The sequence below is a fragment of the Schistocerca serialis genome, chromosome 3 (genome assembly GCF_023864345.2).
Source record: "Schistocerca serialis cubense isolate TAMUIC-IGC-003099 chromosome 3, iqSchSeri2.2, whole genome shotgun sequence".
In the NCBI taxonomy this organism is placed as follows: domain Eukaryota; kingdom Metazoa; phylum Arthropoda; class Insecta; order Orthoptera; family Acrididae; genus Schistocerca; species Schistocerca serialis.
Genome location: NC_064640.1, coordinates 1,024,032,075 through 1,024,046,473, shown reverse-complemented (window position 1 = coordinate 1,024,046,473; position 14,399 = coordinate 1,024,032,075). Strand labels below are relative to the sequence as shown.

Here is a 14,399-nt window from a genome sequence, read left to right as displayed (position 1 = left end):
CGGGTGCCTGCCCAAATGGACTTTGAACAAGGTGGACTGAGGAACTTTCACCTCTGCTATCACCACTGAATCTTCCCCACACGGTAACATCGATGTGATGGTTGAGCAGGTGACTAGCACAAGTATTTCTGCAGCAGAAAACACAATCCCTCGCTCTTCAGGGTGCCCGAAGTGTAAGGCAGTCCCTTGGTGGTCGCCGGAAGTCACTTAAGCAATTAAGGAGCGTCAGCGAGCTCTACAGTGGCATAAGCGGCACCTTTCCTTGGAGCACCTCATAGCCTTTAAACGACTCCGTGCCCGTGTTCGCTACCTTATCAAACAATGGAAGAAGTGTTGGGAGAGATACGTTTCTACCATTGGGTGCCACACAACACTTTCCCATGTCTGGGCAAAGATCAAACGTCTTTTTGGGTACCAGGCCCCAACAGCTGCCCCGGTGTTACCATAAATGGCGAGTTAGGTACCGATGCAAATGTGATTGCCGAGCTCTTTGCTGAGCAGTTTGCTCGAGTCTCTGCGTCTGAGAATAACCCCCCAGCCTTTAGCACACTCAAACGGCGGCTGGAAAGGGATGCCCTCTCATTCATTACATGCTGCAGTGAATCCTATAATGCCCCATTTACAGAGTGGGAGCTCCTCAGTGCCCTTGCACCTTGCTCGGATGCAGCTCCTGGCCTGATCAGATTCACAGCCAGATTATTAAACATCTCTCGTCTGACTACAAGCGACATCTTCTCGTCAACTTCAACCGGATCTGGTGTGATGGCGTCTTTCCATCGCAATGGTGGAAGAGCACCACCATTACCGTGCTCAAACCCAGGAAAAACCTGCTTTATGTGGATAGCTATTGGCCCATCAGCCTCACCAACATTCTTTGTAAGCTGCTGGAACGTATGGTATGTCGGTGGTTAGGCTGAGTCTGGGAGTTACGTGGCTTGCTGGCTCCATGTCAGCACAGCTTCCGCCAGGGTTGTCCTACCACTGATAGTCTTGTGTCCATCGAGTCTGTCATCCGAACAGCATTTTCCGGACGGCAACACCTGATTGCTGTCTTTTTTGACTTACGTAAAGCATACGACACGACTTGGCGACATCATATCCTTGCCACATTGTATGAGTGGGGTCTCTGGGGACCACTCCCGATTTTTATCCAAAACTTCCTGTCACTCCGTACTTTCCATGTCCAAGTTGATGACTCCCATAGTTTCATCCATATCCAGGAGAATGGAGTCCTGCAGGGCTCTGTATTGAATGTCTCTTTATTTTTAGTGGCCATTAACGGTCTGTCAGCAGCTGATGGGCCCTCCGTCTCACCTTCTCTGTATGTAGAAGACTTCTGCATTTTGTACTGCTGCACCAGTACCGTTGTTGCTGAGTGACGCCTCCAGGGAGCCATCCACAAGGCACAGTCATGGGCTCTAGCCCACGGCTTCCAGTTTTCAGCTGCAAAGTCGGATGTTGTACACTTCTGTCGGCATCGCACCGTTCATCTGGAACCCGCACTTTACTTTAATGACAATCCACTCACTGTAGTGGAGACATATCAATTTCTAGTACTGGTTTTTGAAACTCGATTGACTTGGCTCCCTCATCTTCGTCAGCTTAAGCAGAAGTGCTGGCAGCATCTCAATGCCCTCCGTTGCCTGAGCAACACCAACTGGGGTGCAGATCGCTCTACGCTGCTGCAGCTCTACAGAGCCCTTCTCCAATCCCGAATTGACTATGGGAGTGTGATTTATGGTTCAGCAGCACCTACAGCATTGCATTTACTCGACCCTGTGCACCACTGTGGGGTCCAATTAGCGACAGGAGCTTTAACGAGTCCGGTGACCGGCGTACTGGTGGAGGCTGGTGTCCCTCCACTGCAGATCAGACGTGTGCAACTGCTCACCAGTTATGCACCACACATTCATAGTTCCTCTGAGCATCCGAATTACTGTCTCCTTTCGCGGCAGTCTATCTCCCACATCGGCGGCCCAGATCGGGCTAACGATTGCGGTTCGTGTGCGGTCCCTTCTCTCTGAACTGGAGTCCTTCCCTTTACCACCTCAACTTGCGGTCCTTTCACATACACTTCCATGGTGTACGCCTCGGCCACAGCTTCGTCTGGACCTTTTGCATGGCCCTAAGGACTCCGTTAACCCTGCCGCTCTCCGTTGTCACTTCCTCTTGATTCTTGATGTGTTCTGAGGCTCTGAAGCGGTGTACACCAATGGCTCAGTGGTTGATGGTCACATAGGCTTTGCATATGTTCATAGAGGATACATTGAGCAGCACTCCTTGCCAGTTGGCTGCAGTGTTTTCACTGCAGAGCTTGCGGCCATATCTCGTGCTCTTGAGTACATCCGCTCATGCCCTGGCGAATCATTTCTCCTGTGTGCTGACTCATTGAGCAGCCTACAAGCTATCGACCAGTGCTACCCTCGCCACCCCCTGGTAGCGTCCATTCGGGAGTATATCTACGACCTGGAACAGTCTCGCCATTCCTTGGTGTTTGTGTGGACCCCAGGACACGTCGAAGCCCTGGCAACGAACTTGCCGACAGGCTGGCTAAACAGGCGACACTGAAACCGCTTCTGGAGATAGGCATCTCCAAAGCTGACCTGCGTACTGTCTTACACCGCAGGGCTTTCCAGCTTTGGGAGACAGAATGGCATAACAGCACGCACAACAAACTGCGTGTCATTAAGAAGACTATGAATGTGTGGAAGTCTTCCATGCAGGCCTCTGGCAGGGAATCAGTTGTCCCCTGCTGGCTCCGCATTGGCCATATGTGGCTAACGCATGTTTACCTACTCTGTCACGAGGATCCACCCCAGTGTCGCTGTGGCTCCCAAATGACAGTTGTCCACCTCTTGCTGTACTGCCCACTTTTAGCCTCTCTGCGGCAGACTTTTAACTTTCCCAGCACCCTGTCTTCTGTGTTGGGCGACAATGCCTCCACAGCAGCTTTAGTTTTAAGTTTAATCTGTGAGAGTGGGTTTTATACTTCTATGTAGGTTTTAGCACATGTCCTTTGTCCCTCCGTGTCCTCCACCCTTGTGCTTTTAGGGTGGAGGTTTTAATGTATTGCAGAGTGGCTGGCTTTCCGTTTTTATACTCGTGGTTGGCCAGCCACTCTAATCTGCTTTCATGTTTTACTCTCTTCTGTTTCTAGCATCTCTGTTGTTTTCTTGTCCTCTTTTATTCCTATCAGTGTTCGTTGCCTTCCCTTCGTTCTTGTGGCTTTTCCTTTCTTTCCGTTTTGTGTTATATGTTTTGTCCGTTTTATTCTCAGACTTGTGGCATTGTTTTATTAGGACCAAGGGATTGATGACCTTGTAGTTTGGTCCCTTCTCCCGCCTCTAAACCAACCAACCAACCAACCAACCGACCAACCCACACAAAGTATCTTTTACTCATTTTATTTGCAATAATTTTCACCAGCATCTCACTAGTTTCTTCAGTTAAAGTTACGAATGGAGGTAGTGCCAGCCAGGATACTTTACCTCTCTTGCACATAGGTTGGCAGACATTAGCTTTTTCTAGCCAGAAATTGAAAGCTTATGATGATACTCAGTGTCTCTGTTTGGTCTGAACTATTTCTTGGAATACCTTGTACAGCTTGTGAGCTTGTGGTTATGCTGTACTTGGGAGGCAGTTTTATATTACTGTCACCAGAGTAAGCATGCTTAACAGCTCTGTAGTGATTACCACATGGTGCTGACCACCATTCTGAACCTCACACCTTCCTGAATACAGTGCACAGCCTGAGTTTGTTAGATGTCTTTTTCAGGAGAAGTTAGCCTAACTTGCAGCAAGCACAGTGACAGTAATAAGGAAAGGTAATTTACCATTCTTACAAACATATGTGCTTTTGTTAAGTAACTGTTTATTTGTAAACTAAGCTGCTCTACAATGATCAAAATGCATATTATTATTATTATTATTATTATTGTTCCATGCCACTCAGTACGTGTGTGTGATAACTTAAAACCCCTTTCATTACAATCCATACTTTTTGTCATGAATTAATTTTGCACAAAGCAGCAAGTACACATCATATGTTTTAAATATCAGAATATGATCATAATTCACCAATTACCTCAACTGGTGTTGTTTTGTACTTTATCAGGTATTACACACACACACACACACACACACACACACACACACACACACACATTTGGTATTTGCTGAATATCGGTTTAAATTGATCAAGATGTAATCAATATTATATTATAAAAGTAAGTGTATAGTTCGTGTGCCACTAAAACTCAGAAATGAGTCCCAGGACGATGGAGGGAGTTGTATGGTGTGGCAGCCCTGTATCCCCCGTCCATGAAGAAACTTCCCATTTTTACCTTAAGGGGGGTAGGATGTCGAACGGGCCGACTTGGAGCAGGAGAGGCATCACAGGACATTTTAATTTTCAGTGTCTATACTTTTACAAACAAATTCATAAAACTTTGTCAGCATCACCAGGAAGGATTCAGGATCATTGCAGTGGAAGTTCGAAAACATAACAAAATAATTTTTTTTTACATGTGAAATTTCATCATTTTTCACTTACTAATGGCTGCATTTGTTGCTATAGGTACACTTTTCTTCATAAGTTAGAGAGATTCTTCGATGAATTATGCACAGTGTACATACCATACATACAGGTGTATGAAACTGTAGAATTTATTTAATTTATGAAAAAACAAATGATCTATTGTATTTTAAACTTTGTGCTTAGAAAAAACACAAATTTTGTAGTTAATTACCTCAATTTTTACCACAGTTTTTAATAGATTTGGAAAATTTTAGTTTCATACACCTTTAAGAATGGTTTGTATGCTGTGCAAAATTCGTTGAACCATCTCTCTTACTTATGAAGAAAAGTGTACCTATAGCAACAAATGCTGCCATTAGTAAGTGAAAAAAATGATGAAATTTCACATGTAAAAAAAATACTTTGTTATGTTTTCGAACTTCCACTGCTATGAGTGTGAATTCTGAATCCTTCCTGGTCATGCTAACAAAGTTTTATGAATTAATTTGTAAAAGTATAGGCACTGGAAATTAAAATGTCCTGTGGTGCCTCTCCTGCTCCAAGTCAGCCGGTTGATGTCCTCCCCCCCCCCCCCCCCCCCCCCTTAAGGGCGTGCTTTTGAAGATACAAGGGGCACGAAGTTTATCCCTCTAGAAATTTCTGGAACATTCCAGAACATTCAATAGTATTCGAGAACATCCAGAACATTCGAGAGTATGTGAGAGCATTCCACAACATTCTAGCATGTTCCGGAATGTTCTACAATGATATGGGATGTTCTGGAATATTTGGGAATAGTTTGAAACATTTGGGAAGATTCCAGAATGTTCAGAAACATCCCAGATCGTTGTGGATCATTACAGAACACACTCAAATGTTTCGCCACTGGTGGGGCTGCTCATTGGTAGGGGTGTACAAAGCAAGACCCATTGTGGCTTGGACGTCATTTTCTTGTCAGTGACAAAGGGAGAAACCAAAAACGCAGTGCAGTGAGTGAATAAAAACAAAGCGGTACAGTGACTGAATATAAATCGAAAATAAAACATCAGGAGAGTGTGAAGCATACTTAGTGTATTTGTCAATAAAAAGTTGATTTGGTTTATACACTCCTGGAAATTGAAATAAGAACACCGTGAATTCATTGTCCCAGGAAGGGGAAACTTTATTGATACATTCCTGGGGTCAGATACATCACATGATCACACTGACAGAATCACAGGCACATAGACACAGGCAACAGAGCATGCACAATGTCGGCACTAGTACAGTGTATATCCACCTTTCGCAGTAATGCAGGCTGCTATTCTCCCATGGAGACGATCGTAGAGATGCTGGATGTAGTCCTGTGGAACGGCTTGCCATGCCATTTCCACCTGGCGCCTCAGTTGGACCAGCGTTCGTGCTGGACGTGCAGACCGCGTGAGACGACGCTTCATCCAGTCCCAAACATGCTCAATGGGGGACAGATCCGGAGATCTTGCTGGCCAGTGTAGTTGACTTACACGTTCTAGAGCACGTTGGGTGGCACGGGATACATGCGGACGTGCATTGTCCTGTTGGAACAGCAAGTTCCCTTGCCGGTCTAGGAATGGTAGAACGATGGGTTCGATGACGGTTTGGATGTACCGTGCACTATTCAGTGTCCCCTCGCCGATCACCAGTGGTGTACGGCCAGTGTAGGAGATCGCTCCCCACACCATGATGCCGGGTGTTGGCCCTGTGTGCCTAGGTCGTATGGAGTCCTGATTGTGGCGCTCACCTGCACGGCGCCAAACACGCATACGACCATCATTGGCACCAAGGCAGAAGTGACTCTCATCGCTGAAGACGACACATCTCCATTCGTCCCTCCATTCACGCCTGTCGCGACACCACTGGAGGCGGGCTGCACGTTGTTGGGGCGTGAGCGGAAGACGGCCTAACGGTGTGCGGGACCGTAGCCCAGCTTCATGGAGACGGTTGCGAATGGTCCTCGCCGATACCCCAGGAGCAACAGTGTCCCTAATTTGCTGGGAAGTGGCGGTGCGGTCCCCTACGGCACTGCGTAGGATCCTACGGTCTTGGCGTGCATCCATGCGTCGCTGCGGTCCGGTCCCAGGTCGACGGGCACGTGCACCTTCCGCCGACCACTGGCGACAACATCGATGTACTGTGGAGACCTGACGCCCCACGTGTTGAGCAATTCGGCGGTACGTCCACCCGGCCTCCCGCATGCCCACTATACGCCCTCGCTCAAAGTCCGTCAAGTGCACATACGGTTCACGTCCACGCTGTCGCGGCATGCTACCAGTGTTGAAGACTGCGATGGAGCTCCGTATGCCACGGCAAACTGGCTGACACTGACGGCGGCGGTGCACAAATGCTGCGCAGCTAGCGCCATTCGACGGCCAACACCGCGGTTCCTGGTGTGTCCGCTGTGCAGTGCGTGTGATCATCGCTTGTACAGCCCTCTCGCAGTGTCCGGAGCAAGCATGGTGGGTCTGACACACCGGTGTCAATGTGTTCTTTTTTCCATTTCCAGGAGTGTATTTTAGACAATGCCCAAACATAAAAGAGGAGTAGATCTAGCCAGTTCTGAAGTAAAACAGTGAAAACAAAAAGAACAGCAAAACAAGAAACAGGCGAAGACCATGAAGCACGTTTAAGTTCCCAACGAATGACAATGAGAACTGTGAGAAGCAGAGAAACGGAAGAGTAGCAAAATGAACGGATTGAAGACTCAAGAATTGTGACACAATCTTATAATAAAAGACTGCAAACTAAAGCCAGCCATGAAAATATCGCCCTACGAGAAGTGCGGACGAGGATAACAGTACAACCTAACAAATGAAGCATTCCACTGTGACCCAACAAAAGAATATAACAAACACAAACACGTCATAATTGGAAAAATGGATAACATCTGCTAGTTTTGCAATGCGAAAAAATTCAGTAGAGAAACACCAGGATTCTGTTGCATGAATGGAAAAATTCGATTACCACCACTGGAAGCACCTCGGCTGGAAGTTTTACATTACATGACCAGGGAAACTGTAGTATCAAAACACTTTCTTCAAAATATAAAAGCCTACATCACCTACTTCTAAATGACTACTTTCGGTGTCACTTCAATCAACACCAACAGAGATGAAATCGATTATGTTTTTTCCATCCGAGGACAAATCTGTCACAACATGTGATCATTATTACCACTACCCAACAAAGATCATAAATTTCTGCAAGTATATTTAATTGGAAATGAAAAAACAGAAATTGGTCAACTATGCACAAATATTAGAGGATTGACGCGGGATGTAGTCAAAGATGTACAGAGGATGTTACACAAATACAGTCAACTGATTCGCATATTCAAAACAGCACTAGACTAAATGATTTCTGATTACTATAAAGTTATAATTTCAGCCGAGAAAAGACCACATGGAGAACACAAACGTCGATGTAATGCACCTCAAATAGATGAAGTCACCATCGTGATTGTGGACAATGAAAACACAATCTGTGACATAATCGTACAGCTAAGAAGATGAGGACTGCAAAGCATTGCAGAGACACACCATGATGCCCTTCAATATCCATTAATATTTCTGTGCAGAGAGGACAGGTATCATTTTACTGTAAAAGAAATCCAACGTTAAACAGGTGTAGAAACAAACAAAAAAAGTCACTTTCAAGGAGTTTGGTGCTTACTGCTTAATGATCAGTGACGCTGCCTGGTAGACATGTGTGCAAAAATAGAAGTGGGAAAGATGCTTTACATAACACTGAATCAGAAGAAACTACACACGAAAGAAATCGTCCAACTTTGAGTTGCTGTCATAAATGACAGAAACATTGACAACTTTGGAACAATGCTAATCTTACTCTCATCATACGTAGCAAGTCCGAGACACATGCACAAATACACTCAAGTTGCCATGACCTGCATAAGAAAACATAGTTTTGGAGATATGTCATCGTGAACATTAAGCACAAGAGCAGATTCTGTCCTGTACGGGCATGGGCGCACAGCTATAAATAAATGCCTGGCCAATGCTGGTTTTCTCTGCTAGTAAATTTAAGAAAAGAAGTTACAGTTCAGTAAGTTTTGGTTCCATTAATTTAAATAATTGTTCAAATCAGTGTGTAATAAACTTCAACTATTAACATTTCTTTTAAATTTCATTCCTCATTTTATTAATATTACTGTAGGAGATAACAAATGTATTTGGCCAGTGGTATAAGGCCTGTGTTCAAATCACAGTCAACTTCCATGCACATGGGTTCCAATCTCACATTTCACTTCAAACAGGATGTTACTGACATGTATCTGCTGCTGCTTTGTTGCTCCTAAGCTCTAGAAGACTCACAAATATACAGCAGCTAAATAAATAAACAAACATATTTTTGTTTGCCACAACTGCTAATGGTAAGGAAGGATAGGAGTACAGCAATCAGTTGCAATCCCATTGGTTTGCTATTACTCTTGCATATACTGATTTCAGCAAGAGTAATAAAAAACCGATTGTGACTGATTGCTGTATTCCTATCCTTCTTACTTACCATAATATACAGTCGCTGTACACTACAGTACCCTATGGAGTCAAAGTTGGTAACAACTGCAAATTTTTTTCTTCTACTAACATACATGATTGTATTATGTTCATCTTCAGGTGACAAGCATACATTGTAATGTTATATAATGAAATTGCTACAAGAAACATTCTTGCATGTGATTGTCTGTGGTGATGTTGATGAGTTCCTTTATACTGGAACACCAAGTGCATTGGAGCATATCAACAAGTAAAGGAATAAAGGCATATACAATACTCATCTACAAAGCATTAAACCTAGTATGTTTTTGGTTGGCAGCTAATGTAAACATAATACACAAAGCAGTTTCCTTTTGTAGAGTTGTACTGCACTTGTTGTTTTGTTAAGAGAATATACTCCTATATTTGTTGTTAGGCTTTAGTGTAGGTAGCTGTGCGGGGTAGCTGTGTGGTCTAAGGCACCTTGCCGCAGTTCGCGCGGCTATCCCCGTCGGAGGTTTGAGTCCTCCCTCGGGTGCGGGTCCGTCTGTGTTGTCCTTAGCTTAAGTTAGTTTAAGTCAGATTAAGTACCGTATTTACTCGAATCTAAGCCGCACTTTTTTTCCGGTTTTTGTAATCCAAAAAACCGCCTGCGGCTTAGAATCGAGTGCAAAGCAAGCGGAAGTTCTGAAAAACGTTGGTGGGTGCCGCCATAACTTATTTCAGCAGTCGAATATATGTAGCGCTACTCAGGCATACTTTGTAGGCACAGAGATAAATACTGGCGCCAAAACCTCTGCATCAGTAAGTAAATTTAAAAAGAAAAAGGCGGAAGACGAGCTTTTTTCTCTGCCCCGAGTTTCGACCACTGCATTTTCATACGTCATCCAACAAAGTAAATACAAATTACGTATTGTTCATCTTCGAATGTAGCAGCATTTCAATGTACTACGAAAACCCGACTGGCAAGACTGTTTGGGATGTTTGTCAATATGGCCAACTCTACGTTCTGGATTTTTTCCTATCTGTGAGAAGAGATGGTTGCCAATAGGAACTTTTATAAATTGTGAATCACATGCAGTATTCTCGTCACCTTAAGAATAATATGAATGTAAACATTTTGCCATGTATTGTTTCGTGTTTGCTGCTATCTCATTTAAATCCTGTCTGCCTAAACCACAAAACTAGAGTGAGATAACAGCAAACGCGGAAGAATATACATATCGTGTCATGTTTATATTCGTATTATTCTTATGCTTAACAGTGATACAGTCAGAAATGAAGCACGGCAATTGACTAGATTTTTAAATCTAAGATGACTCTAATTTCTGTGCGGAATGTAATGTACTAAAGAGGCGCCTGCAAAGATTTTCAAACGGAGAAACATTTTCGCTAAACTGTCGTTCAGAACATCATCTATCATACGCAGTCTATTATTTGGTTCTTGTTGATTATTATCAAAGAAAGCAGCAGTGTAAGTAACAACAAATAGCAGCCTCTTGCCATTGTTTCGCTAATGAGACGATTCCTCTCTCTCTCGCTCTCTTTTTATATATATTGTAAGCGGCGGTAGAGCGCACAAAAGCAAACCATGCCGCGAGCGGCGACAGGCCGTAAACACGCACTATCGGAGTGCGACAAACAATGCATGACACAGTACAGTAATGCATTTTCAGCTTAGAGTGACGTAAACACTTATAACAAAGAAAACTGCGCTTATCAGATCAAAGAAAAATAAGCAATCAATTCAAACCAGACAAAGCACGTAAAAAGGAAGGGTACCCGTATAAATACGGACGGAGCGCCTGACGCATGGCAATGGCTGCCCAGTAAAGCTTAACTGCTAAGCTTACGACTCGAACCAAACTACTGTAGCTGTGTCATCATTCATTCGACCTAAATAATCTCTCATATTACAATGGACCAACTTTGTTTCAATTTGGAGATGCGGCCTAAAACTTTTCTCTCCCCTTGAATTTCGAGTCTCAAATTTCAGGAGCGGCTTAGATTCGGGAAATTTTTTTTCCCTTGATTTCGAGTCTCATTTTTCAGGTGCAGTTTAGATTCGAGTGCGGCTTAGATTTGAGTAAATATGGTAGTGTGTAAGCCTAGGGACTGATGACTTTAGCAGTTCGGTCCCATAGGACCTTACCACAAATTTCCAAATTTCAGTGTAGGTGCTGTCCTAGTACAATGAAGCTCTGTCATGAAACCATAGGAAATTATAATTAAAAATTTGACCAGGTGCTTCTAACATACAACTGCCACAAAAATAATTTTTGCAGTCTTTTGTGATGCCATCAGCAAAATTATGAGGCATTGCTAGCAAACAGAAGGAGTGTGAAGAAATTGCTTATGAAAGGGCGACAAAGTGCCAAAAGTGGAATGTGCGAGAAATGTTGAGCTGAAAATGTTTTTAATCTGTGGATACTCTGGCTTAAAGAACTGCAAGCAAGATGAAAATAGAAAATTTTGCTACATCTACAGCTTGGCTCTGTGGGTTTAGCAGGCCTGCTGGACCAGGAAAATTGTAGCAGACTTGATGGCGTGATATGGAAAAGTGTAACTTATTTAATTCCAACAAATATGGACTATTTTTCAAACTTATGACTGATGAGTCTTATATTGCATAAAGTGAATCTTGCCATGGTGGGAAGCTCTGTAAATATGGAGTGATGCTACTCGCTACTGCCAGTGCTGTTGAGATGTGGAAACTGAAGTTGTTCATCAGTGGTAAAGCTGAAAATCCCCCTTGCTTCAAAAATGTGTTTGTTGTGATGCAAGTGTAAAAATCAGTGATGAGCCTGGATGACAGGTGTATAATCTCCTCCCTCATAATACAACCAGCAAACTTCATCTCACAGATCAAGGAATTATAAAAGTGTCAAAACGAAATTATTGGAAGTGCGTTGTTCAGCAGTATCTACAACACATTAATGTGCCATAATCTGAGAAGTTGCTGAATCTCCTCGATATATTGAGCTTTATTCCAGCTGCGTGGGATTCTGTGAATTGTCAGGTCACTGAAAATTGGTTACAGAAGCTGAAGTTTTTAAGGTAGCATATTTTGGAATTTTTGGGGAAATTTTTTTATAGTTTACACAATGGACTGGGCAAAATATTTGTCATAGACATGTGTAGGGGCAAACATCGAGGTTAATGATTCTGACGATGAAGGCTGGCAGGAAGTTCATGGAAAAACTCTGCAGTATCCACTTTGGAGACTTTGCTTTGTTTGGTGGTGATGTTACAACTCCTCCTCCAACTGGTGGCTGCTCTCATCAGAGTGGTGCTAAGCACAAACACTGGAATGTGTGGCTTATGTGCTCTCGATGAACTCCGTTGCTGCCAGTGAAGAGTTGGAGAACTGCTGAAAATGAATTCTTGGCTCCACTGGATGATGAAATCTTCTGCTGACTCACTGGGGCACAAGTTATGAAACTGTGCAGATTGATCACGTAACACAATGATTGGATGAGGCTGTTAGTGATAATGTGTGTCACGTTCGTTGGCTACCCAAGTGGTTCAGTTTCATCATCTTGCCTGACTGGTGCCTGTGATGAAGTGTGACGAAATAGTGTAATTGCTGCTGGCAACCTCCGTGGACAACTGCCAAAATGCTCACCGCTTGGGGCCACACACAGGTGTAGACTGTGTTGACATACCACCATCAGGAATGGTGGGCAACCTGGCTGGGGCAGTAGCATGAGGCACAACAATTTTATTATGTTAATTAATTAAACTCTGATTGTAATTTTTCATTTATTTCTTTTTATAATATGTGAAATCCCTTTGTGTAGATCCATATTTACGTTACTTCTTACAGAAGCAGGACAATATGTCACTGAAAATCTCTTCTTGGTTAAGATGTTGTCGTGTTTAATGCACATTTTTGTTTTGGAGCTGTGAAGAGCATGTAAACAAGATCTTGCTGTAATATTACTGCACATGCCTGCCACCTGAACATAATGTGCTCATAACTGCTAGTGGAACGAAACACTAAATTAGCGGCTGTGGTGAAGAAGAATGAGTTGATTTATGAATTATTCAGTGGCTGTGGAGCATGATGTGCATTGAATCTAGTTCTGTGATATGCTTTATGTCCTCATCATCACAATTCTGGATGTTAGTACTTTCCACTTGAACTACAATTTTATTCTCACCATTGCATTATTGTATGGTATAGAAAGGAACAGTCAGTTCAGAAGCCTGTTAAAATCACAAATAGGCAAAAACCTATTCAAATATCTTTGACTTCCAACTATCTTTGGTATCTTTTTCCTCATTTTTCCCTTATTTCCTCATAATAGATGGAAGCACCTAAGTCTGTGGACAAAGTTCTCTGGCCCCTCACTGCTATTTCCAACCACCCTCAACTGATTGCTATTTCTTCTCTGAAGAAGGAACTTACTGTTCTGAAAGCTTGGTATACTGTGTTCTGTTTTAAATGTTTCTGTTTGCTGTACTGACCATTGTATCCTGTATGAGGCAGGATAACTTTTTAACATGCTGATCTTTCTTCCCTGAATTACTGTAATAGTTATATAAGCTAGGACTTCAGCACTACTGTAGGTTTAGTTCGGCAGCTGCATATGGGTGCAGTAATTCTTCTGTACTTTTTCCATAAAGGCCTTAGTGAAAATGTTTGATACATTTAATCTGTACGATTGGCTAAGGCTGCTGGCAATAATACGTGTCCCTCGGCTGTCAAAGTGGGATGATGTCATTTTGTCACCTGATTTGTGCCCGTGATGAGGCACAGTGAAATAATGTGCTGCTGGTGACCTCTATGGACAACTGCCATAGCAATTTCCAGTGACATATTGACTGCTTTTATAAGAAGTGACATAAATTTGGATCTGCGCAAAGGGATTACAGTTATTATAAAAAGAAATAAATGCACTATTACAATAAAAGTTGAAATAAATCTGGCAATAAAATTAGTAGATCTTACACCAGTATCCTTGCTGGGTTGTCCACTCTTCCACTTGTCCTGCTGTGATATGTCTTACTTTACTGAGTTGAATCGTATTGTCATTACATTATGTATTTGACAGGATAGTCTTGTTTAATGAAGCAAGTCATTCCTGAACATGGTGTGTTTGAGCTGCACTTTGTCTTACCAGATCTTACTGGGATTAGTACAATGTTGTTTCCTTCTAGCTTGTGTGGGCTCACCCAGCCAGCTGTAGTGGGCTCACAGTTTAACATCTAATATGGAATCTGACAGCAGTTCAGCTTGATTTTTTGAATATACAAAGAACTGTCACAGATAAATGGCAAGAAAGGCGGTCTAGGACCACTTTGCGATCATACCTTGGACATTATGATTTGAAGCCTGGCACTTACCTTCATTCCATACTAGCATTGAGATG

General features: G+C 43.1%; 1 protein-coding gene across 1 annotated transcript in view; it reads left to right on the top strand.

Annotated features, from left to right (window-relative positions):
- LOC126471482 (protein dispatched) overlaps positions 1–14,399 on the top strand; it is a 189,757-nt gene that overhangs the window by 75,830 nt on the left and 99,528 nt on the right. The window lies entirely within an intron of this gene.